Source organism: Tamandua tetradactyla, chromosome 10, assembly GCF_023851605.1.
Source record: "Tamandua tetradactyla isolate mTamTet1 chromosome 10, mTamTet1.pri, whole genome shotgun sequence".
In the NCBI taxonomy this organism is placed as follows: domain Eukaryota; kingdom Metazoa; phylum Chordata; class Mammalia; order Pilosa; family Myrmecophagidae; genus Tamandua; species Tamandua tetradactyla.
Window position 1 is genome coordinate 91,398,924 of NC_135336.1, and position 26,808 is coordinate 91,425,731.

A 26,808-nucleotide genomic window follows, 5' to 3' on the forward strand; every position below is an offset into this window, starting at 1 on the left:
CTGCTTATAAAGGACTCTGGTTATCTGGCTTCAGACCCATCTACATTCAGACACCCACACCTTTTCAAAAGGTCCAAATTACAATGGGTTCATACCCCCATGGACGTGGATTAAGATTAAGAATGTCCATATATAATTCAACCTATCACAGTAATCAATGGCTGTGATGGCTGCACAACATTGAGATACAATTAATGCCATTGAATTATACATTACAAATGGTTACAACGGCACATTTTTATGGTATATGTATGTTACCACAATAAAAAATAAATTTAAAAGGAAAAAAGAACTACTGGTGGGAGAATACTACAAGGACATTGTTCGTTTACAGCTCCATTTCAGGGTGGGGATGGTAATGAAGAAAAGTTGAAAGGAGAAAATAATTTCAAGATTTTATTAGCATTTCTTGTCTCGCAGAGTAATGGTTCCTAGGCCTTGGTGTGCATACACATTAGCTGGCAAGAGTATTAGAATGCAAATTCCCAAGGCCCCCACCCCACCCCCATCCCCGATGTTGATACAAAAATGGTGTATTTTTAACAAGTACCCCAGATTCTTATGAAGTAACTTAGTGAACAAACCTAGAAAAACTTGCTAGGAGGTAAGCACACATAGGCAACAGAAATATCCTCTTTGGAGATCTCCATCTCTCTACCTTCCCAGTCTGGTCCTCCCACTTCCCTCTTCCAAGCAGCCACAAACAAGACCACACATGTTCCCTTCATGCCTGAGCTCACACCATCCATGACTGCTGCCAGGAATATCCTGTGCCTCTACCTGCACCTGCTTTTGCGTGGCTATGCCTATACACATTAGCCCAGGCACTAGTATCTCCAGGTCCCTGATCGCTCATCTACACTCACTGATTCACCCACCATATATGAAGAGCTGACTGAGAACAGTAGTTCTTATATAAAGATAAAACGGTAAAGAAGAGAGACAAAGTCCAGTGTTTATGTTCCTGTAAATAAGCACACAATGTAGTGGGTAAGAGCTGGACTCCAGCACCAAGCTGCCTGGCTTCAAATTCCAAGACAAGCTCTTCAAACCCTTGCGGGGCTATTGCTGGGATTCAGTGAATTAATACATATAAGGGTCCAATAACAGCTAGTTATTACTAAATAAACAAGATAATTTCAGATACTAATAAGTATTATGAAGGAGATAAACATGGTAGGCCAACTTACTGAGAGGAATAGACCTTGAAGGAGCTATGTCATAAGGCTTGGCCAGGCTAGGGTTCCAACACTGTGGTTTCATTTTTTCCAGGTGACACAAGCTGAGGTACTACAGAACCATTCTCCAGCACTTCATGCAACTCAAGGACAGGTGTGCAAGCCGATCCAGGGCCTGGACTTGGATGTCCTCATCATAATGGTTCTAGGAAAAGAGTCCTTTGAGAAGTTTCTAAAGAAGAGGAGGTGACAAAGGGGAGTCACAGTAAAAGAGAAAGGATAAGACAGGTGCTCCCATTGGCTGTGACCAAGCTCAGCTACATTTGCAGCAATCCTTTGGGAACACACAGAAATTCTGAGAGAGAAGCAGCAGGTGAACAAGTGCTCCACAGGCCCAGATAGGAACAAGGACAGGAACTTTCACTATCAATGTTAATGTGACTTTGAATCCATGTGCTGGTGAGGCCTGTCGACATCTGGACCATAAGTCTACATCTTGCTGCCACCCCCCTGATTAGACTGTGAACTACACAAGGGTAGAAATGCACTTATCTTTGAATGCACAGCGAGTAGAATTAGAACATTATATTAAATGTAATGTCAGACGAATAAAGGAGCACATCTACAAACGGTCCTGGATAATAATCAAAATGCAACCCAATCATCAGACTGCCTTGAAACGATAATGGTTGGACTGTGCATGCCGTGACAGGGAGTGTCACAGCAGATGCTTAGCTTGATGAGTGCCCTGATATTTCTGATTGTCTTTTAGAACACTAGAGCTCTAGAGATCAACGTGTGATGAAATCAGTTCTGAAGCAAGGAGAGACTTGCCAGTGGTCTCACATCTACTTGTCAGGCAATACAGTATGAAAGTCAATATGCATAAATGGCAGCCCATAGCATCCCTCTCTACCCATTGGCTCAGGCCCAGAAAAACTTCACACTCTGGACCTGCTAGCTCCATTCCACTCCTTCCTGCTGCTGTTTCTACATCTCAGTGAATCTTAAATGAACTGTCTTATGTGTAGTGTGGTTATTTAATCACTCTACAGCTTAAAAAAATCTCTTTATATCTTCAGCATTGACATTCAAGAGGAGACAGTCCCTCTCCAGAAGAGTCTGGTACCCTCTAGAAGGTCATGTAGAGTGGTATACCACCTCCACTGATGTGTGTGTACTGGCCATCCCAGGTGGGGTGGGGGGACACTCAATAAAACTGAAAATCCCAAGACTGCAGGATAAAGTCCAGATATAGCAAGTGCTTTAAGACACTTTACAAACCAGATACAACCTGCCTTTCCACCTCCTTTCCTGTGGCTATTTCCTTGCCAATGCCATATTGGGCTCTTGATGTACCACCCCTGTGAACACATTAAGCTCCTTCACACACTTGATTGTCACTTCTACTTGTCTGCTTCATCCATGTACATGTTGACTTCCTAAAGAAATTTAGTTCATCTTTCAAAATCCCAATCAACCATCATCAACTCCTGGAATATCTCAGGAAGAATCACCTGTGTCCCTCTATCACTTGGAACCAGCATTCAACACAAACTGATCACCCCACTGGCTCTAAGGCTGTCTATGTCCACCTTAGGCCAGTCTAGGACATTAAAAATAAGACTCACTCTTACTGTGTCATCCTCACCTGATGGTCCTTCATAGACACCAATTGAAGGGATTTCCTGATATGAAATCTGGGGACACCATCATCTTGAAAATAAAAGTCGGAGCAGCCACCTCCTCACTCCTTTACAAGGTTTCTCCTTTACAAATCCTACTACACTCGTAATTCAAATCTCTGTGATGATTCACTTATTGTCCATCTTCCCCATTAGAGTGTCAGCTTTCTCTGAGCCCAACTGTGCAAGTAAATTCATTACCTCTTCCCCTACAAGGGGCATGATGTCCGGGGACGTCAACTCCCTGGCGACATGGGACTAACCTGTTAAAATGTACTTGGAAATTTATTGCTTTTTTGTATATATGTGATATTTCACAATAAAAAATGTTAAAAAATAAAAATAACACATCTGGCTCATTGCATTATCAACTAAGCTCAGATGGTGATGAATGAATCCTTCAGATACGAGAGCTGATGACACACTATAAGGTTGTAGAAGAACTTTGAAAACATTATACTATGTGAAGGAAACCAGTCACAACCACGTATCATATGATTCATTTCTATTAAACAGCCAGAAAAGGCAAATCCATAGAAAAAGAAAGTAAATTAGTAATTGCCTGGGGGGAGGAGACCACATCAAAATACACTGAAAGGTAAATAAATAATAGTTTAATCTAGATTGGACTATGAATTAATTTTTGTTTCTTTTTTCTATTTTTTTTACTTATTTTTAAATTTTTCTATATATTCCTAAACTCATTTCTTTAAGAATTGTTATAAATAGTAAGAACAAAATTCTAAATTATTTCCTGTTTAGGAATCTATAGCTTGGATTTTGAATACAACATAAAATAACATTCTATTTTTTTTTAAAAAAGCCTTGGTTTTTGTGGATACTCAACAAAATGGCAAATGTGATAATGATACTTTGCTTTACTCCTAACAATCTTTCAGCTGTTTTCCAGGATGAAATCCAAACTCCACGGCATGATCTGGCCACTGATCTTGCCAGTTTAGCTCATCTGACAACCCTGACATCCTATAATAATGGTAATGGCATCATGACAACAGTAATAATTGTGATCCCTCAATAATCAGAAGCCCTCTGATTACTCCGCATTGTCCATCGAGGTTCTCTGGGCCTGAACTGCCTTCCTCCTCCCCTTCGTCCATCTGAAGAACAACCACTCACCACTGAAGACTGAACTTGGGCTAGACTCCTGGAAACACTGATGATTCCACTACCATCAGCTTCATCACCAAATCACTCCACTCCACAAACTATTCAACACCTACTCAGCAGCTCTTAAAATACTACACTGCAATTATTTGTTTATATGTCCTCTAGCTCTTCAAGCTAGAGTACTTGCTAAAACAGACTGCTGGGCCACACCTTTAGGGTTTGATTCAATGAGTCTTGGGCAGAGCCAAAGAAGGTGCATTTCTAACAAACTCCCAGATGTGCTGGTGTTCCCGCTCTGGGGACACACTGCGAGAACCACTGAGCTAGACTATGAGGTCCTTGATGAAACATTGGGGACCGTGTTTCATTCATCTTTGCATCCCAAGGCCCAAGAACGGTGACTGCACTTAGCACATACTCAAGATTATTAAGGAGATTTTTAGTTATGTATAAATTTTATTTATATTAATCCTTTTCCACACCTATGGCTAACGTCATTAGAAAGCAGCATGATGCCCAGTTTCATGGAATCTCGTAACCTTAGTTTGTCCGTATTGTTGTGAAATCTGGAAACCTCAAAAAATATGGTGTGAAAATGTAAAAACTCCAGTGCCTTTTTGTTGGTGCACGTTCTATGTAAAAAGCATTCCATGTTATACATATCATTATATCTTCTCTGTTGCTCCAGGCAAAAGGAATAAAGCCAAAAATGTGAGGAAATGGACAGAGAAGACGAGGCTTGTTCCTTTGCTCTCGACTTCTCAATGGTAAATGTCTCGGCCAATTTCCCAATCACCCTTTTATCCTCTTTATTCTGTGGCCGCTCTTCTACCTCTGCAATTATGGTGGACTGACAGTGCCAAACCCTAGAGCAAGAACCTGGTAATCCAACCTGCAGGTTTGTGAATTACCTTTCTGGTAAAAGTGACCAACACTTTCCCAGACACACCCTCCAGACAAATTGTGAGAAAGCTATAGGAATTCAGAGACAAGAAGAAGCAATTACACTTACTTCCAGGCTGGGGAGATGTCCCAACATGCAAGATTTGGGTGTGCAGATGCAACGAAGGCTCAGGGAAAAAGATTTTTCAGGCAAACGGAGGAAGCAAACACATGGAGGTGTTAAACTATACCATGTGTCCCAGCAACTTCAGATGCTTATCCTATTGCTGAAAGGTAGTGTGCAATGGGAGATAGGACTGGAAAAGAATTTCGAGGTCAGACTGTAGAAGGTTTGAAATGCCATTTCACAGAGTGAACTTCAATCTGTATGAATTCCTAGGGCTGCCATACCCACAAATCGGACGGCTTAAACAGCAAAAATTTATTGTCTCATGATTCTGTGGAGGCCAGAAATCCAAAATCAAGGTGTCAGCAGGGCCGAACTCCACCTGAAACCTGTAAGGGAGAATCCTTCCTTGTCTCTTAGCTTCTGAAGTTTGGCAGCCATCCTTGGTATTCCTTAGCTTGTAGACGTATCACTCCAATCTCTGGCTCCATCATCTTTACAAGGCCTTCTCCCCAGTGTCTGGCTTTGCCTTTGTCTGAATTTCCTCTTCTTATAAGGACTCTAGCCATTATATATTGACTGGGACCCTATTTCCAAATGTGACCTTATTTATCAAGTAGCTGAAGTTTAGGGGTTAGGACCTGAACATGTCTTTCGGAGGGACATAATTCAACCCATAACAGGAAGAAACTCCAGACAAAGGGAATGAAAATGATCAGAACTACGTGCTGGAAAAACAATTTTGGTTTCTGAATGAAGGACTGATTGAGGAGGTGTTGGAAGAGACAGGCTATGCTTTACTGACAGTCAAAAAAAAGCCCACAGAAAGTGTAAAGGAAACATGAAACAAAGTCAAATGTATATGGGTAGGTCTTTATCCAACACTGACACAAAGGCCTTTTATTTTCTCTTCTCCTTTTAGCTCACCTCATTTCAAAAATAACATCAGACAGGTAAATAAGCAATAGAAGCAGTAAGTACTAGAGAAATTGAGAGCAAGACCTCTTCGGAGCAGAGAGTGGAAAGTCTTCCTAGACTTGATATCGGCCTTTAAAAGACGAGAAATCCTTTACCAGGACAAATGCTGCCACTTATACTTATTGGTTTCATTAGGGACTTTGTGGAAAAACTAAATGTACCTCACTCTTTAAAAGCCAAAATCTTCTGAAATGCGCCTTAATCCCAAATGAATAACATGCAGTTGATTAGACTGAGCCAACTAAGTGGAATGGGAATGAAAACAACTATATCAGTTACACCATTTGCAAATACAGTCTCTGGAAACAGATCAAGTAATTTGATTTGTATTTCAACTGCAATTATGTTTTACAGCCCACATTTTTAATGAGAAGATACAGCAATACATACCAAACTCTGGAAACTAAGACCTTTCATCTAGAAAAATTTCTCAGAACATAAGAAGCAGGCACACCAAAAAAAAAAAAAAAAAAAAAGGAATAGTCCCTCATGACTAAGAAAAGAGACCTTAATTATGCTTTAAGATGAGGTGATAACTGAGTTATACTCCAATACATCTTAACTTAACTCAGAGCTCATACATGGAAGCAACTCAATTATTAAAGAGTATAATCCACATATGTGAATTTACCAAGTAGCTACAGCTTAATATTTTAAAATGTCCAAACTTTTTTTCATTTTCTTAAATCTATTTTTAAAGGGAACAAAATTAAAAAAAAAAAAATATTATAGAACTTCTGCATCCAGCCAAGAAAGATCAACAAAGGAAAGATTCAAACTCCCACCTGAAATGGTTTAAAATCCAGACAAAATATTTGAAATGATGGTTTTCAGACACTGGACATCAGGGAGTGCAGGACAGTGATCCCTAAAAGGCTGTAAATCAATGAGGTAGACCCCCCTATTGCCTGAATATACTAACTGCCTGGCCTCAGCACAGGGGGTGGGAGCCCAGGAGGAGCTTTCCAGTCTCCCTGAATTGAGAAGATGGAGCTAAAATGAATTCTGAACCACCTTACCATTTGAAACGAGCACACTGAAGAGACTACTGATTGCAGAATCATTAATAGTTTCTTGATGGCAAATGGTCACCCATGATTATGTCATGATCGAATGCTGTCATGGCCAAACTTGGGAGGTACAAAGGTCTTTTTCTCAACACTGTCATGCTCTCTAAATGCAGGCATGCTGTTACAATGAATTCCGATGTCCTTTCTTTCTAACTGGCTGTCACAATGCCTAACTGCAGTGGTAACACCATCACAGACATAGTTCACTGCATCCTCCATTTTTCCAATTCCCAAATGCAGTGGCACTTTGTGTGCAGACAGCTCAGTGCGAGACCCATGGTGACCCACGAGGACAAAGCTAAGAGCAGTAGTGTGGAGACTATGTGACATCTGCGTTAACAGCTTGGCTTTCCAATTTCCTACCTTGTTTCCAGCAGTAGAGTTTGCCAGACAAGCACACCTTAGGCTGGCACGCAGTAGGCATGCAAAAAAATAAATTAATTCATTTGTGAATGAATAAAGTATTATTGTTAAAAGTCTCAGGGACCATATATTTTCTTTACTAATTTCATAAGCTATTCACATTTATTTCAAACTAAGCAGACCAAGTGAATGGCCTTCAGTACTGAGCAGATTAATTCTTAAGATTTCTCACAAAGAACGATCCCCAAGATTCTCAGCAAGAACTTCTGGGGCCACTAGCCACACCGCCCCCCTCTTTCATGGCTGCCTATAGCGAACCTCTTTGTAGAGAAACAAGGAAATCCAGGCAGGTTCCAGCAACATCAATGCCACAATTCAATCAGCCTAAATGCCTTTAAAACCAACATCCAACTCCACTTGAGTTAGTCTTTGAAAAGCTCTTGGTTGTAGAGTTTAAGGCAACAAGTCGATGACAAACCAACAATTTACAACCAACCAAAAATTTTAAGGTTTTATTTGTGGACCCAAGAATGCAAAGTTACTCTAAAGATAGGTACCCATAGAAAGCCATGAAATACCTTGCCAATTAATGTCAACGCATTTTTAATTAATTCAGGAAAAACAATTGAGCCAATTGCCATTAAAAATGACCAAAGAAAAGTCAGCCCTGGGTTACTCACATTGACTTCTGCTGCTCATAACATCAATAATAATAATAATAACTTTGATTCAGAGAGCAATTTACAGATGACGAGACGGAAACTGAGCAGCAGCTTCTGGTCACAGTTCAAGAAGCAACTAAAACACTGGTCCGGTGTCTCGCAGCCCTTCTTTGTTTCATGAACGCCTGCTCCGTCATCAGTCCTTCTCATATGCCATCTCGTGAAACCTTCCCTTATATTGCAAAGAAACTTGGCTACTCCGATCTCTGATGTCCTGTAGAACTTATTGTTCTCCCTACACCAGCACTTAATCCACTAGGGTGGAACGTATCCAGTCCCTTATCTGCCTTCCCTATTAAGAAGAGTAAGGACCTGTAACATACACGAGTCAGCAAATCCCCAATGTCTAGCTCGGTCCCTGGCACAGGGCAGCCACCTGATAAATGGATGATCCTTACCCTCAATTCATAAATTTATTTATTTTTTTAAATGTTTTGTATTTCCTTAAGATTTTACTTGAAGTCAGAGAAGAAACATTATTATCGATTTTTGCTAACATTTTGAGAATGCCATAAATCTATATTACATTTTAGCAGGGCACGTCTCTCTTGTACTGTCAAGACCTAGCCATTTCTCTGCCTCTTTATTTTTGGGGACTATTGACTCCTTATATTTATTTCAACTTAGTGAGGATACATCACAGATTCTACTGGAAATAATGCATTTGCCCATTATCACAAACATAGATTTCCTAGCTCCAAAATTAAATAGTGTCCCATTGTCTTTTTTTAATTTTTAATCTGTCTATGTTAAACATGGAAACTTTTTCACTGTAGCAAACTCTAACATGATTACATTTTTCTGACCTCACAAGTAACCAGTCTCCATTAAATAAAATTTGGAAAATGGATCAAAGTATAGAGAAAACTGTTTTCCACTGCTGAAAACTGCAAGCCATTTCCTCCCAGGCTGTTTTTGATGTAAATATGTCTGATTTAAGACCATATTCTATACAGTGATTTATCTAAATCTTTAAAGTAACATATCTGAAACTCATTTCTGTTGTCAAAAATTATATTTTATGGATATTTTGTCTTTTACTTAACCATTTTCTCTAGACTGCTTCATAGCTGGGAATAGAAATCTGGATGGACAGCCATCTTTAGCCAAATCTCAGACTGCTTTCTTAATAAAAGATTAGACTTTGGGAGGAAAGGGGCAGGAATGGAGCACTGACCCTCATCAGCTATTCTACCACCTCTCTTAAGCACCAGACAACAAAAGCAAACCAGATGTGAGCATGTTACTAAGTCACTCATATGTGTTTGAGGGTTTGTGATCTTCTCCATGAATTGACACTCCGCTGTGTTTGTCAAACAGGGCACTGGAGAGAATATATACAGATTTGTGCACAGATTTACCTTAAGCTATCATATTAAGCTGTGGTCCCTTTTCTCTTCTTTTCCTCCTGGTATCCTGCTCTCTCCCTAAAGTCCTCTTTTGTGTCTGATCTCTTGCTCCCACTGACAGTTAAGAAACCCTCCAATGAAGAAATGAGGGTTTCCATGGAAGCTAGAAGACAGTGGGATGATATATTTAAAATACTAAAAGAGAAAAACTGCCAACCAAGACTCCTATATCCAGCAAAATTATCCTTCAAAAATGAGGGAGAAATTAAAACATTCTCAGACAAAAAGTCACTGAAAGAATTTGTGACCAAGAGACCAGCTCTGCAAGAAATACTAAAGGGAGCACTAGAGTCAGATACAAAAAGACAGAAGAGAGAGATATGGAAAAGAGTGTAGAAAGAAGGAAAATCAGATATGATATATATAATACAAAAGGCAAAATGGTAGAGGAAAATATTATCCAAACAGTAATAACACTAAATGTCAATGGACTGAATTCCCCAATCAAAAGACATAGATTGGCAGAATGGATTAAAAAACAGGATCCTTCGATATGCTGTCTACAGGAAACACATCTTAGACCCAAAGATAAACATAGGTTGAAAGTGAAAGGTTGGGAAAAGATATTTCATGCAAATAACAACCAGAAAAGAGCAGGAGTGGCTATACTAATATCCAACAAATTAGACTTCAAATGTAAAGCAGTTAAAAGAGACAAAGAAGGACACTATATACTAATAAAAGGAACAATTAAACAAGAAGACATAACAATCATAAATATTTACGCACCGAACCAGAATGCCCCAAAATACGTGAGGAATACACTGCAAACACTGAAAAGGGAAATAGACTCATATACCATAATAGTTGGAGACTTCAACTCACCACTCTCATCAAGGGACAGAACATCTAGACAGAGGATCAACAAAGAAATAGAGAATCTGAATATTACTATAAATGAACTAGACTTAATAGACATTTATAGGACATTACATCCCACAACAGCAGGATACACCTTTTTCTCAAGTGCTCATGGATCATTCTCAAAGATAGACCATATGCTGGGTCACAAAGCAAGTCTCAACAAATTTAAAAAGATTGAAATCTTACACAACACTTTCTCGGACCATAAAGGAATGATGTTGGAAATCAATAATAGGCAGAGTGCCAGAAAATTCACAAATACGTGGAGGCTCAACAACACACTCCTAAACAACGACTGGGTCAAAGAAGAAATTGCAAGAGAAATTAGCAAATACCTCGAGGCGAATGAAAATGAAAACACAACATATCAAAACTTATGGGACGCAGCAAAGGCAGTGCTAAGAGGGAAATTTATTGCTCTAAATGCCTATATCAGAAAAGAAGAAAAGGCAAAAATTCAGGAATTAACTATCCATTTGGAAGAACTGGAGAAAGAACAGCAAGCTAACCCCAAAGCAAGCAAAAGGAAAGAAATAACAAAGATTAGAGCACAAATAAATGAAATTGAAAACATGAAAACAATAGAGAAAATCAATAAGGCCAGAAGTTGGTTCTATGAGAAAATCAATAAGATTGATGGGCCCTTAGCAAGATTGACAAAAAGAAGAAGAGAGAGGATGCAAATAAATAAGATCAGAAATGGAAGAGGAGACATAACTACTGACCTCACAGAAATAAAGGAGGTAATAACAGGATACTATGAACAACTTTACGCTAATAAATACAACAATTTAGAGGAAATGGACGGGTTCCTGGAAAGACATGAACAACCAACCTTGACTCAAGAAGACACAGATGACCTCAACAAACCAATCACAAGTAAAGAAATTGAATTAGTCATTCAAAAGCTTCCTAAAAAGAAAAGTCCAGGACCAGATGGCTTCACATGTGAATTCTACCAAACGTTCCAGAAAGAATTAGTACCAATTCTCTTCAAACTCTTCAAAAAAATCGAAGTGGAGGGAAAACTACCTAATTCATTCTATGAAGCCAACATCACCCTCATACCAAAACCAGGCAAAGATATTACAAAAAAAGAAAACTACAGACCAATCTCTCTAATGAATACAGATGCAAAAATCCTCAATAAAATTCTAGCAAATCGTATCCAACAGCACATTAAAAGAATTATACATCATGACCAAGTAGGATTCATCCCAGGTATGCAAGGATGGTTCAACATAAGAAAATCAATTAATGTAATACACCATATCAACAAATCAAAGCAGAAAAATCACATGATCATCTCAATTGATGCAGAGAAGGCATTCGACAAGATTCAACATCCTTTCCTGTTGAAAACACTTCAAAAGATAGGAATACAAGGGAACTTCCTTAAAATGATAGAGGGAATATATGAAAAACCCACAGCTAATATCATCCTCAATGGGGAAAAATTGAAAACTTTCCCCCTAAGATCAGGAACAAGACAAGGATGTCCACTATCACCACTATTATTCAACATTGTGTTGGAGGTTCTAGCCAGAGCAATTAGACAAGAAAAAGAAATACAAGGCATCAAAATTGGAAAGGAAGAAGTAAAACTATCACTGTTTGCAGACGATATGATACTATACGTCGAAAACCCGGAAAAATCCACAACAAAACTACTAGAGCTAATAAATGAGTACAGCAAAGTAGCAGGTTACAAGATCAACATTCAAAAATCTGTAGCATTTCTATACACTAGTAATGAACAAGCTGAGGGGGAAATCAAGAAACGAATCCCATTTACAATTGCAACTAAAAGAATAAAATACCTAGGAATAAATTTAACTAAAGAGACAAAAAACCTATATAAAGAAAACTACAAAAAACTGCTAAAAGAAATCACAGAAGACCTAAATAGATGGAAGGGCATACCGTGTTCATGGATTGGAAGACTAAATATAGTTAAGATGTCAATCCTACCTAAATTGATTTACAGATTCAATGCAATACCAATCAAAATCCCAACAACTTATTTTTCAGAAATAGAAAAACCAATAAGCAAATTTATCTGGAAGGGCAGGGTGCCCCGAATTGCTAAAAACATCTTGAGGAAAAAAAACGAAGCTGGAGGTCTCGCGCTGCCTGACTTTAAGGCATATTATGAAGCCACAGTGGTCAAAACAGCATGGTATTGGCATAAAGATAGATATATCGACCAATGGAATCGAATAGAGTGCTCAGATATAGACCCTCTCATCTATGGACATTTGATCTTTGATAAGGCAGTCAAGCCAACTCACCTGGGACAGAACAGTCTCTTCAATAAATGGTGCCTAGAGAACTGGATATCCATATGCAAAAGAATGAAAGAAGACCCATCTCTCACACCCTATACAAAAGTTAACTCAAAATGGATCAAAGATCTAAACATTAGGTCTAAGACCATAAAACAGTTAGAGGAAAATGTTGGGAGATATCTTATGGATCTTACAACTGGAGGCGGTTTTATGGACCTTAAACCTAAAGCAAGAGCACTGAAGAAGGAAATAAATAAATGGGAACTCCTCAAAATTAAACACTTTTGTGCATCAAAGAACTTCATCAAGAAAGTAGAAAGACAGCCTTCACAATGGGAGACAATATTTGGAAATGATATATCAGATAAAGGTCTAGTATCCAGAATTTATAAAGAGATTGTTCATCTCAACAACAAAAAGACAGCCAACCCAATTACAAAATGGGAAAAAGACTTGAACAGACACCTCTCAGAAGAGGAAATACGGATGGCCAAGAGGCACATGAAGAGATGCTCAATGTCCCTGGCCATTAGAGAAATGCAAATCAAAACCACAATGAGATATCATCTCACACCCACCAGAATGGCCATTATCAACAAAACAGAAAATGACAAGTGCTGGAGAGGATGCGGAGAAAGAGGCACACTTATCCACTGTTGGTGGGAATGTCAAAGGGTGCAACCACTGTGGAAGGCAGTTTGGCGGTTCCTCAAAAAGCTGAATATAGAATTGCCATACGACCCAGCAATACCATTGCTAGGTATCTATTCAAAGGACTTAAGGGCAAAGACACAAACGGACATTTGCACACCAATGTTTATAGCAGCATTATTTACAATTGCAAAGAGATGGAAACAGCCAAAATCTCCATCAACAGAAGAGTGGCTAAACAAACTGTGGTATATACATACGATGGAATATTATGCAGCTTTAAGACAAGATAAACTTATGAACCATGTAATAACATGGATGGACCTAGAGAATATTATGCTGAGTGAATCCAGCCAAAAACTAAAGGACAAATACTGTATGGTCCCACTGATGTGAACGGACATTCGAGAATAAACTTGAAATATGTCATTGGTAACAGAGTTCAGCAGGAGTTAGAAACAGGGTAAGACAATGGGTAATTGAAGCTGAAGGGATACAGACTGTGCAACAGGACTAGATACAAAAACTCAAAAATGGACAGCACAATAATACCTAATTGTAAAGTAATCATGTTAAAACACTGAATGAAGCTGCATCTGAGCTATAGGTTTTTGTTTTGTTTTGTTTTGTTTTGTTTTGATTTTACTATTATTACTTTTATTTTTTTCTCTATATTAACATTCTATATCTTTTTCGGTTATGTTGCTAGTTCTTCTAAACCAATGCAAATGTACTAAGAAATGATGATCATGCATCTATGTGATGATGTTAAGAATTAATGATTGCATGTGTAGAATGGTATGATCTCTAAATGTTGGGTTAATTTCTTTTTTTCCGTTAATTAAAAAAAAAAAAAAAAGAGAGAAGGGATAATTGGAGATGAAGGGATACAGACTGTACAACGGGACTGGATATAAAAACTCAGAAATGGACAGCACAATACTACCCAATTGTAATGCAATTATGTTAAAACACTGAATGAAGCTGCATGTGAGGTATAGGTTTTTTGTTTTTGTTTTTTTTGTTTTTTTTTCTTTCTATTATTGTTTTAATTCTTATTCTGTTGTCTTTTTATTTCTTTTTCTAAATCGATGCAAATGTACTAAGAAATGATGAATATGCAACTGTGTGATGTTATTAAGAATTACTGATTGTACATGTAGATTGGAATGATTTCTAATTGTTTTGTTAATTCTTTTTTTAATTAATAAAAAAATATATATGAAAAAAAAAATAAAAATAAAAAAAAAGAAATGAGGGTTTCTCAACCTTGGCCCTATTGACATTTTGGGACAGATAATTCTTTGTTGAGAGAGGACTGTCCAGTGCAATGTCTCCAGACATTGCCAAATGTCCCATGGAGGACAATTTTGTCCCCAGGTGAGGATCCCTGTTGTAAATCAATCAGTTGCAAGCAATAAAGGCAGCGATATGGTCCTCTAGAGATAAGAATTAAGTTTCAACTAATATGCTAACTTTGATCAATTGAGAGTGGCTGCATGGCATGTTCAAGTCAATTGGTGATGTTTGCAATGGGTTGGGACAGGGGAGTTTCCCATCTTCATTAATTCACCAGAAGCAGCTGAGAAAGGAGTTGGCATAATGTCTAAAACTGGACTTGCCCCAAAGAGACCCAATACCATCTTTTCTTGACCTTATGAGAATGACAGAAACCTAAAAAGCATTCTACTCTTTAAAGATCAATTGGCTGATATCATCCTATGAAATGATCCCTAAAAGAAAATATAGTTGATCAGTCATGAGTAATTTATAAGTTTCCTGTTCTTTCTAAGCATGCTGAACACATCAGAGGCTAGTAAGATATAAAGCTCCTACCCACATCCTCAAAAAGCTGGCAGAACTGAGTGCTAACACAGAAACCATGATTGTCATTAAAGGAAATGGAACCATTTTCTCCTGCACCATGTAACCCATGTGTAAAAGTGAGAGAGAGAGAGAGAGAGAGAAGGCACATGCTCTCAAGAGCCACACTAGTTGTCCGAGCACATAATAGTTAAAGGAGACAAACTCAAACTGAGAAAGCAGAAAAAAAAACAAAAAAACATGGATTACTTGTGTCTCTGACTGTCAACAGGGTCTTAATAACCCATACACAGTTACTTAGCCTCACTATGTCTCCATTTACCTCATCTGATAAAACAGGGTAAAGTAGAACTCACACCTTTTAGTGTCACTAGGATGGAGTAAATAAGATTATAACAAATGCCATATATGGTATGTATTCTATAAATGTTAGCTGTTATTGTCTGATGTCAGTACTACAGTCAATCAAGAAAGCACCTACCAGCTTGTGTCATATTTGCAGTAGCTAGGCAACTGATGATACTGAGAAATTAGAAACTCAGTCTCATTCAAAGACTTTGTATTCACAGTTTAATTCCCTTTTACAATTGTAATTTGCTCAAACCATTTCTCACGTAGCTCCAAATATTTTCTTACTCTGCTCCTTAGTGATGTTAAGGAATACTGACCACCACACTGCCACCCCTATGTCTGCTTACCACCTAATCCCTGACATAAAGCCAACTCAAATCCTTTGCTTTTTAAAAAATCAGAATATAAATGATCAAATCAATAGCAGATGCTATCAGAGTTGGTTTGGTCCCAGATCTGTGTTTCTAAGCAAGAGAGATAAGGAATACTACAATGAAAAAATAAATCCTCAATGGGCCGAAAAAAATGAAGGAAACAGTCAACACTCTACTGCAGTTAGTTGTTAAGGGAAACAATTACATCTCCTGTGCTCCCCATTTTGGCCCCCAACACCCAATCATAGAGTAGGGGCACCATACGGTAGAATCCTAGCATGTCTCTGAAGCAGACAAGCTACAGCAGGATGCCTGTTGTGCTGCTGGGAAGAGGAACAAGAACCCTCACCACCCCATCAGCTGGCCTACACACGTTAACATGCTTTTCCAAAGCCAGGACATGGGCAGAAAACCAATCATGATTTTGTTTGTTCAGCTTTTCTCTTCACTCTGGATTTTGCTTGTTTATGTCCCAACATGACAGAATCACAGAAAACTGGGGTTGGAAGGCAACTATCAATCATTCAAGTATGGTCCCAAGCACTTCTCTGCATCAGAATCAATATGATGCTTGTTCAAAAGGCAGATTAATGGGTTGCTGTTCAACTAACCCATCCGCTCTTCTTCTGGCCTATAATTCCCAGCTTCCTTTGATGAGAAATGTGGCCAAGCAACTTGGTTCTGCCCAATGGAATGTCTGGGGCTGATACTTTCATACACAGGCCTTCATGTTCTTTCTGCTTCCAAGGCTTGATACAGGGATGAATCCCCTTGGAAGGCACATATTAAAGATGGCAGAGCCACAATATGGCAGGAACCTGGGTACCAGAATCACCATTTGGGAGAGAGGCTTTATATGGACAAGAAATAAACTTTGCTTGGGTGAAGACACTGTAATTTTGGAATTTGTTTCTAGCACTTAACCACCCCTACCTAATGCACAGGGTACAATCTTGGAAATACCAGAGCCCTGGAATTCAGCATTTTAACAAGCTCATTAAGGCTTAGAAAGGGAAATAAGCTAAGTGAGGAGATGTATACTACACCAGACTATGTGGGCAAATACGAAAGTGCCAGGACTCAAAGTCACCACTGATTTGTCAGGGTTGATCCAGTGTTTCAATGAGTTAATATACACATAGGCAAATTCAAAGGGAGCTCAATATACATGTTACCCAGGATTGAGAGCAACTTTTAGTTGCCTTGGAGCAAGTGAAGCTAAAAGTATACCAGGTAGAAAGCTTGAACTCTCATCTTTCATTTCACAGCTTTAACTCTGAAAAACAAAGGGAAGAAAAGATGGCAAGGAATGTGTTACAGTAAAGCCCAGAAAGGAAAATGGCTAGACAGGTTGGATTCTTCAACTGCTTTTGGTCATCAAGAATAATTAAATCTTCTGGTAATGGAAAAGAAATAACAGACATCTCAGGTACAACTCCCCAGATATTACAAAACAATGGAGAGGAGAAGGCAAATTTTTCCCACAATACAATTATCTTAGAGAGCCAAACACGTCCTTACAGCCAACATGCTTTCTGGGATTAGGATTCAGAACCTATGGAACATTTTGCTACACATCCTCGATGGTTTAATTCTTATGCTTTGAAGAAGGATCTGATTTATTTTTTTAATGGTTCTTAAAAATATACGCCTTCAATGTATTTCCTTGCCCTTAGCAGCTCTTTCTAGAAGCCTTCTGCATTGTAAATCTGCCTGCTGAAGCCCTACTTGATCCACCACTGAGGACCAAGTTAAATGTCTACTTGTAAGAAATCTCATCTGACCCCCCCCCCCCAACATCACTAGTATTGGAATAAAATCTCCAGTTCCCACATTTCTGTGATCCATATGGAACCTCTTGCAATTTCTGAAGCACGGTTACTGATCTTCTTTATTTGGACAAAAAGAATCATGTTTTGTAGCCCCAGTTTCTCTACTGAGTAATGAATGATTGTGGTTTTCCAACTTTTCATTTTCTAACATGCTAACAGCATCTCTATCCCTCTCACAAATCCCTAAAAACTGGGATTTGAAATTCATTGCAGGCAACATGAATCTGACCGCTTATGTAATAAAATAAAATAAAATTTAAACACCACCAGACAGAGCTGGCTTGCATGCAAGTCATTTAGAACATATTTCATAACCTGGACCTCACGGAGCGCAGCTCCAAAAGGCCCAAGAGAAGCCGCAGTCTCTGTAAACTGTTCATCCTTAGATCCTCTTTGTTCTCAAATTAAAATAGCCAGGAGGCCAGAAATTGATGAGATTTCATTAAGTGAAAAATTCCATGAAAATCAATTCAAACCTCTTTAGTGCCCAGTAGGGGGACCTGTGTTTATACGGACGGCATTAAAGATAAGCTGCTGCATGGAAATTGCTATAGCATTTATCAAACAACATTAATATACTCTTAAGGGAAGGCACTAAAATTTAGAATTTGTATTGGCTTTCCTGCCATAGACAGCACAGTGCTGAGTCAGCCTGTATCGACATAACAAGGACAGCAAGAAGGAACACAGCTTCCTGGAAGCGCACGCGCACACACACACACACACACATACATACTAAATTCCTATTGCATTATATTTTAAAGGCAGAGCAAAATATCTACAATGCCACAATGGTTTTAAAGCACAAGTGGTATGGTCAGTCTGGTCTGCTGAATTTCATGTGTATGCTTTGGAAATTCACACAGAAAAAATTCAGGATCAATGAGTAATTGCTACAATATTAATTTTATCCTTACATTTCCCACAAAGCACTGAAATGAAATTTGTCAGCTTGAGGAAAATGGGACTTCAGTGTTTATCAGGATTGCAAACAAAGATCTGGCAACCCAATTAGCCACTATTAGTCAAATTAGTCTACTATTAAATACCTATCAATTTTTTAAAATCAGCAAGATTTTTCCTAAGAAATAAGAGATTGCAAAGACAACTATTGCTTTTCCTATGGACAGTTTTACTGAAAATAACAAGGAGATAACATTTCTGTGGGAAATGTCACCTAGCTTATAGGATACAATATCAAATGTCACAGGCTTAATGTCAGAAACAGTCTATGGTGATGCGTGAATCTCAACTTTGAGCTAGATGCTTAAACTGCAAGGCCTCAGTTTCCTCACCTGTAAAAAAGAAGGGTGTGCTGGTTTGAATCTGTTGTGTACCCCAGAAAAGCCAAGTTCTTTAATCCTTGTTTGATATTGCTGGGTGGGATCTTTTTTATCTTTTTTTGCTTCCATGGAGATGTGATGCACTCAGCTGTGGGTGGTAACTTCTGATTAGGTGGTTTCCATAGAGATGTGTCTCCACCCATTCAAGCTGGAGTTGTTTAGTGGAGTCCTTTAAGGGGGAACTATTATGGAAAGAACCAACAGAGCCCACACAGCCAAGAGACCTTTAGAGATGAAGAAAGAAAGTGCCCCAGGGCAGCTATTTGAAAGGAGAAGCCAGCGACCCCAGCAGAAGCCAGGCATGTACCTTTCCAGCTGACAGAGGTGTTCTGGACCCGACAGCCTTTCTCGAATCAAGGTTATCTTTCTCTGGATGACTTAGTTTGGACATTTTCACAGGCCTAGATCTATACACTTTCAAATTAATAAATTCCCTTTTAAAAGCCATTCCATTTCTGGTATATTGCATTTGGCAGCTTTTGCAAACTAAAACAAAGAACCTGGATTCACTTATCGCCATGCCCTTCTGGCTTAATATTCTATAATGCCATGATAAGTTTTACTCTGTTTAAGAAGCGTCTTCTAGAATGTTCTTTAACCACAGCTCTTCTTACATATCCCTGGTTTTGCTGAAGGACAAGCAATGTTCCTTCCAAAAGACTCTTTCACATAAGGTACTAACTTTGTGAAAAATAATATGATCAGTCTAGGAGACTGTAAGCTTCCCTCGCCATTCTGGAGGTAGATATTCATTCACCACCAGCGGGAAGTGACCCAGGAAGGCCTTCCACCCCAGTAACCACCCCCAGCAGTGGCTCAGTCGTTCTCACCAAAGCCTACTTCCTACATACTGGCATAGACATGCCACCCATCTTAGAGGGAAACAAATGTTAAAACAGAAGATTTATGAATTTTACAGTAAAGCTGAAAAGGAAATGTTTTATTTATCTTAAAGACTACTTAAAGAAAAGCAGATTTAATTAGGACAGATCCTCTTGGAAATTCTGGAATGGGTTTGAGAGCCCAGCAGCCTTGTTAATAAGGAATAATTTCATGTAAAAACTAATGACATCAATACTATGTTTAACCTTATGAACCAGAATTACTAGGATGGTTTTGAGTCCTGAGAAGAATGATAATACATAGAGAAATGTAAGGGGAAAGAGAAAAAGGAACAGAAAGATGGAGAAAGTGCTAAGTAGAGAATAAGAAATTTTCCCAAAATCATTGCATAAGACTTGGAAGAAAAACAATGATATGAGAATGAGCCGCTGGCATTAAAAGCTGAAGAAGCCAGTCTGAAAGGGCTCCACACTATGTGATCCCAACTACATGAAATTCCAGAAAAGGCAAATTGTAGAAACTATAAAAAGATCAGTGGTTGCCAGGGCTTCAGAGAGAGGGGAGGAGGGAAAGATAGGTAGAGCATTTTTAGGGAGATGAAACTATTAAGTATGATGTTGTCATGGTGGATACATGATACTATGCAACTGTCAAGACCCAAAAAACGTACAACACATAGAATGGACCCTAATGCAAACTACAGGCTTTCTTAAAAATAATGTACTGATACTGGTTCATCAACTGTAACAAGTATAACACATTAATACAAGATGTTCATGGCAGGGGACATGGGGTGACGTGTGGGGGATTGCGCTATGAGTTCAGTGATAAAGGAGGGGCAGAAGGAACTGTGAAACAAAGAGATGGACAGAGACTGGGGAAGAACAATCAACACTTACCAGGCCCAAACACAAACATGAGAAACACGGGTCACTCTGCAAACATCTACATAGGCTAAGATTATACGGCAGAGTCTAAGTAAAAAGCAGTTTGGCTTCTTCTTCGAAAAACATCAGATGGCAACGAGGCTGGTGATACACGAGGACCCAGAGGCCCCGGAAGCCCTAGAATGGGAGGCCATGGCAGCTTCCATGGAGGCTTTGGCAATGGGGTCCAGGGTCGAGTTCGTGGCTGTGGTCAGGGCTGAGGCCAAGGCCACAGAGCTCATGGTGCCAAGGCCCAGGACAAGGAAGACTCCCTGTCACCAAGCTGGGCTGCTTGGTCAGGGACATGAAGGTCCAGTCCCTGGAGGAAACGTATCTGTTATCTCTACCCATCAAGAAGTCTGAGATCATTGACTTTTTCCTGGAGCCATCCCTCAAGGATGAGGTTTTGAAAATTATGGCTGTGCAAAAGCAGACCCATGCTGGCCAGCAGACCAGGTTTAAGGCCTTTGTCACCATCAGCAACTACAACGGCCACAAGGGTCTGGATATGAAGTGCTCCAAGGAGGTAGCTACTGCCATCCACAAGGCCATCACTCTGGTCAAGCTCTCCATCATCCCTGCACTGTGGGGCTAATAGGGGAACAAGATCAGCAAGCCCTGCCCTGTCCCTTGTAAGGTGTTGGGGCACTGTGGCTCTGTGCTGGTGTACCTCAGTCCCACCCCCAGAGGCAATGGCATCATCTCCAGCCCTGTGCCCAAGAAACTGCTACTGTTGGGGGTACTGACAACTGTTACACCTTGGCCAGGGGCTGCAGGGCCATCTTCAAGGCCATCTCCAAGACCTACAGCTATTTCACCCCCAATCTTTGGAGTAGGGCCATGTACATCAAGTCTCCCTATCAGAAGTACACGAACCATCTCGTCAAGACCCACACCAGGTCTCCATGAGGAGGACCCAGGCCCTTGCTGCAGGTACCACACAGGCTTGCATGAGAAAAATAAACATTTGAGTTAACTGGGGGAAAAAAATAAAACCACAGCCTGGAGAAGCCCACAGATAGCTATGACCCACAAGGTCTCTTGGAAACACTCATTCCGAATTCTCTCTTTGCTCCCAGGCTACAACTTTCCCATCACTAGGCCCTGGCAAAGAGCAATGTTGACCCACAGAAGGCCAGAAGGACAAGATGACCCCTCCCTCCTTGAGATCCATCCAAATAACCCTCCAGATCATGTTAAATACCAGCTAATCTATCTACCAGTCAATGGAGCTAAGAAGCCACACTGAGAATTGCAGAGGAAGAAAGTTCACATAAGATGGATGGGGCTGAGGACCCCATGCTAGGAGAGGCCTCGTCATCTGCATTACCACAGAGTGATTTGTAGTTCCGAGGCAAGCATAAATCAGGCTGAGAGCAGCAAGCCCAGCCAGTCAACTGAGCCACAGGGTCTCCAGGGCTGGATGTCAGTCACGCCTGGAAATGTCGAGCTGCCCAAGCACGGGAAGAGCCAGCCAAAGGGACAGGAATTCAGGATATTTTGATTGCTAAAAAGCATGCTTTATTCGGTACATCTTATTTTTCTCATGAATGCTTTCAGAGGATAAAAAACATACTATGTAGGGGAGTTAGCTAAGTACACACATGGGTGAGTTAATCTAATCCGGTGACCTTGATGATTCTAACATGATGCACTTGGAGTTGAAAAGGATTAGGTGTGGAGTGAGCCAGAGGCTGGAGTTAAAGTAGCAATCACAGGGTCTTGCCTCAGTCGTTGTGCCTTTAGGCCACCCAGATTTTGGCTTCTAAATGCCAATTTCTATTAAAAGGAACCAGAACTCTTTGAAGAAATGATGGCTCCCTTGCTAGGGCAAGAAAAAAATAAGATGAGCCTAGAGTATCTTGTATACATCAGAAAGAGAAGAGGCACTCAAAGAATGATGGGAACACGTTAAAAAGATACAGAAGTCAGCTTGAAGGGAATACTACGGACCAAATTAGTGATAATTTGAGTGTCAGAATAAATAATGATAGTAATATAGTCAACTGAATAATCTGCAAGTACACATATGTACAGGTAAATGAATAAATTCAAAGTCTGGTAAGGAATGGAATACGTGCATGATTTTGATATACCTCCTCATGAACACTTATTAATTACAAAGGGAAAGAGTAACTTCGCAGAGAAGGCTGGCAGACACTACCTTCGTCAAGTTCTCAAAGTAAGCATGATCAGTAGGTAAGTGTGAAATCATGGACCAACTGATGAGAGGCGCTGAAAACACATCATGAATTGTGTGATATTTCTGCCAAAGATGCAGAAGTTAATCTAATCTTAGACAAACCAAACTACAAAATAATGGCCTGTAATCTTCAAAGGTGTTAAGGAAAATCGCAAGTCAAGGAAAAACTAAGGGACTGTTCTAGACAGAAGGAAACTAGAAAGACATGGCAACTAAACACAACATGTGATCCCAAACTAGATCCTTTCGCTTATAAAGGACATTATGGGAACATCAGGTGAAATTTGAATGGGGTCTGAGGATGAGAAGGTGGCAATGTGTCAGTGTTATTTTCATGATAGTGATGGCTGTATTATGACTGCGTAGGAGAGCGTCACTGGTTGTAGGAAACAAAGAATTCCAGAGTGATAGTCAGAATTTACTCAAGCAGTTCTAGGGGAAATAGTTCTTTTGTACTATGAACTCCCAACATTCAGTAACCATCTCAAAATGATTTTTTTCATCATTAAAAAAAAAAGAAAAAAAAACACCCCTGACATGGTCAAGTCTACTTAAAATTAGGCCTAAGAGTCACCCCCAAGAGAACCTCTTTTGTTGCTCAGATGTGGCCTCTCTCCAGCCAACACAATAAGCAAACTCACCGCCCTCCCCCTGTCTACGTGGGACATGACTCCTAGGGGTGTGGACCTTTCTGGCAACGTAGGACAGAAATCCTAGAATGAGTTGGGACTCAGCATCAAGGGATTGAGAAAATCTTCTTGAACAAAGGGGGAAGAGCAAAATGAGACAAAATAAAGTGTCAATGGCTGAGAGATTCCAAACAGAGTCAAAAGGTTATCCTGGAGGTTATTCTTATGCATTAAATAGGTATCACCCTGTTAGTCAAGATGTAGTGAAGAGGCTGGAGGGAACTGTCTGAAAATGCAGAGCTGTGATCCAGTACCCATGTTTCTTGAAGATGATTGTATAATGATATAGTTTTCACAATGTGACTGTGTGATTGTGAAAACCTTGTGTCTGATGCTCCTTTTCTCTACCTTATCAACAGATGAGTAAAACATACGGAATAAAAATGAATAATAGGGAGAACAAATGTTAAAATAAATTTAGTAGATTGAAATGCTAGTGATCAATGAAAGGGAAGGGTAAGGGGTATGGTATGTATGAATTTTTTTCTGTTTTCTTTTTATTTCTTTTTCTGAATTGATGCAAATGTTCTAAGAAACGATCATGATGCTGAATATGCAACTATGTGATGATATTATGAATTACTGATTATACATGTAGAATGGAATGATATGTTAAGAATGCTTGTGTCTGTTGTTATACATTTTTTTAATTTAAAAATTAATTTAAAAAAACAAAAAAACATGGTGGTGGTAAACAGAGTAAGACTTAGAAAGACGCCAATCAACTTGTTCATTAATAATGGTTACTGCTGGAAAGGGAAGTGAAATTGGGTCGGTGGGGGGAGTTGGAAAAGGAAAGGGACTTTTACTTTATTCTTCAGGTTTTTTATCGAGAGCATGTATTACTTACATCATAGCCTCTTTCCCTTCCCCAGGAGGGGAGGTGTTCGCCTCAGCAGCCCCTCCCCGGAATATACCACTCCAGTATATGGAACACAGTGGGGTCTGGGCTGGCACAGGGCAATACCTGCTGGAAACCAGCAGCCACGTGTGTGCCCAGGGAAAGCGACCCTGCCAGCCTGGCAAAAAAGAGCTTCCTGAGCCCCTGTGGTCACACCTCCTATTACTTAGGGCCAAAGGCCTTTTGCCAGGGAAACTAGGAAGCATATGTTGCGCGTGGAAGATGTTCTTTGAGATAAGATTAAAAGCTGCAAATTTCCTACCCTATTTTTTTCATTACAAAGAAGTTTGTAAAATACAGAAGTTGAACAATTTTGCATTGTTTTTCTTTTTTAACATTAGAATAATATGGATTATATATCTTAAAGAAATCTCAAGCACCATATAGTGAGTTCCATAAATACTTACATGCATTCATAATTATGAATTTCTAAGAGTAGGGTTTTTTCCTTAAACACAATCACAATACCATTTTACAGCAAAAAAAAAAAAAAACTTCAATACTTACCAACTGCCCATTCAATTCGGTTTCTGTATGTCCCTGATTTTGTCTGTCTCTCTCTCTCTTTCTTACAGTTGGTCTGCTCAAATCAGGATCCCAACATTGCATTCAGTTCATTTAATTCTGATTCTTTTATCCAAGGACACTCTTTCATTTTTTTCTCTTTGCATTGCTTTTTTTTTAATTTTTTTCAAATTTCTTTTTTTATTAATTCTTTTATTTTTAAAAAAAAATACCAAAAAACACCAAACAAACGTAAACATTCTAACTTTTGATCATTCCATTCTACATATATAATCAGTAATTCACAATATCATCACATAGTTGCATATTCAGCATCATGATCATTTCTTGGAACCTTTGCATCAATTCAGAAAAAGAAATAAAAAGAAAACAGAAAAAAATTCATACATACTATACCCCTTACCTTTCATTATCACTAGCATTTCAATCTATTAAATTTATTTCAACATTTGTTCTCCCTATTATTCATTTTTATTCCGTATGCTTTACTCATCCGTTCATACGGTAGAGAAAAGGAGCATCAGACACAAGGTTTTCACAATCACACAGTCACATTGTGAAAGCTATATCATTATACAATCATCTTCAAGAAACATGGTTACTGGAACACAGCTCCACATTTTCAGGCAGTTCCCTCCAGCCTCTTTACTACATCTTGACTAACAAGGTGATATCTATTTAATGCATAAAAATAACCTCTAGGATAATCTCTCAGCCATTGATACTTTATTTTGTCTCATTTCACTCTTCCCCCTTTTGGTCAAGAAGGATTTATTAATCCCCTGATGCTGAGTCTCAGCTCATTCCAGGATTTCTGTCCCATGTTCTCTTTGCATTGCTTTTGATACATTGTTCTGATTTTTTTTTCAATTAAAGGTCTATATAATGTAAAGTAATTTATCTTCCTCACTTTCTCTAACCCAGGAATCTCCTAAGTTTTAAAACAAAATTTTAAAGAAATTGTTTTTAGCAAATCCTTGATGAGCTCAGGACAGGGCATTTTATGTTCAAGCTCCAGCAGGAATCTCAATTTGTGTGTGTGTGTGTGTGTGTGTAGCTCCTCCTCCGAAATCAGCCTCCAGAGAATGCTGCTAATCACAGCATCAACCCTCACAGAAAGCCAAGCTAGCAAGAAAAATTCCCCAGAAAAACCCATATAGTCATTGCTCTGCCATGAACCAGGACTTGGGTAAATCCCTATCCTTCCTTGACCCTTAGTTACCTCATCTTTTCATAAAGGCATTGAACTCAAGGATGGTGATGATGACATCAACATTAATTGGACATTTACTAAATGTCCAAAGGTTTCTCAAGATCCCTTCCAGCCCAAACCCTCTCCGACTATGATTGTAAGTATCAGACACATACTCCATGTGCTGACAAAGAACAGCCTCCTTGGTAATGGGGGAAAAAGACACTGTGTAAATGGCAAAAGGGAACATCTGAGCACAACCGTGACAAACTCACTGAGACCTCAAGTGTAGATTACAAAATACGACTTCAGAGATTTAACCATTAAGGTGAAAAATGACATCCTCCTCTTTGATGTCATCATGTGAATTTGAATAACACGTTATATTTAAAAGTACCTTCCACACATTAGCAAATCTGAGCCTCACTAATGGATAGGAAAATGATAAAGCAAGTATGAT

At 39.2% G+C, this 26,808-nt stretch overlaps 1 protein-coding gene and 1 pseudogene across 6 annotated transcripts in view; one reads left to right on the plus strand and one right to left on the minus strand.

Moving 5' to 3' along the window:
* LOC143647722 (small ribosomal subunit protein uS5 pseudogene) overlaps positions 1-21,809 on the plus strand; it is a 92,711-nt pseudogene extending 70,902 nt beyond the window's left edge.
* Positions 1-26,808, minus strand: part of TIAM1 (TIAM Rac1 associated GEF 1) — a 429,921-nt gene that overhangs the window by 287,195 nt on the left and 115,918 nt on the right. The gene's annotated exons all lie outside the window — the stretch shown is intronic.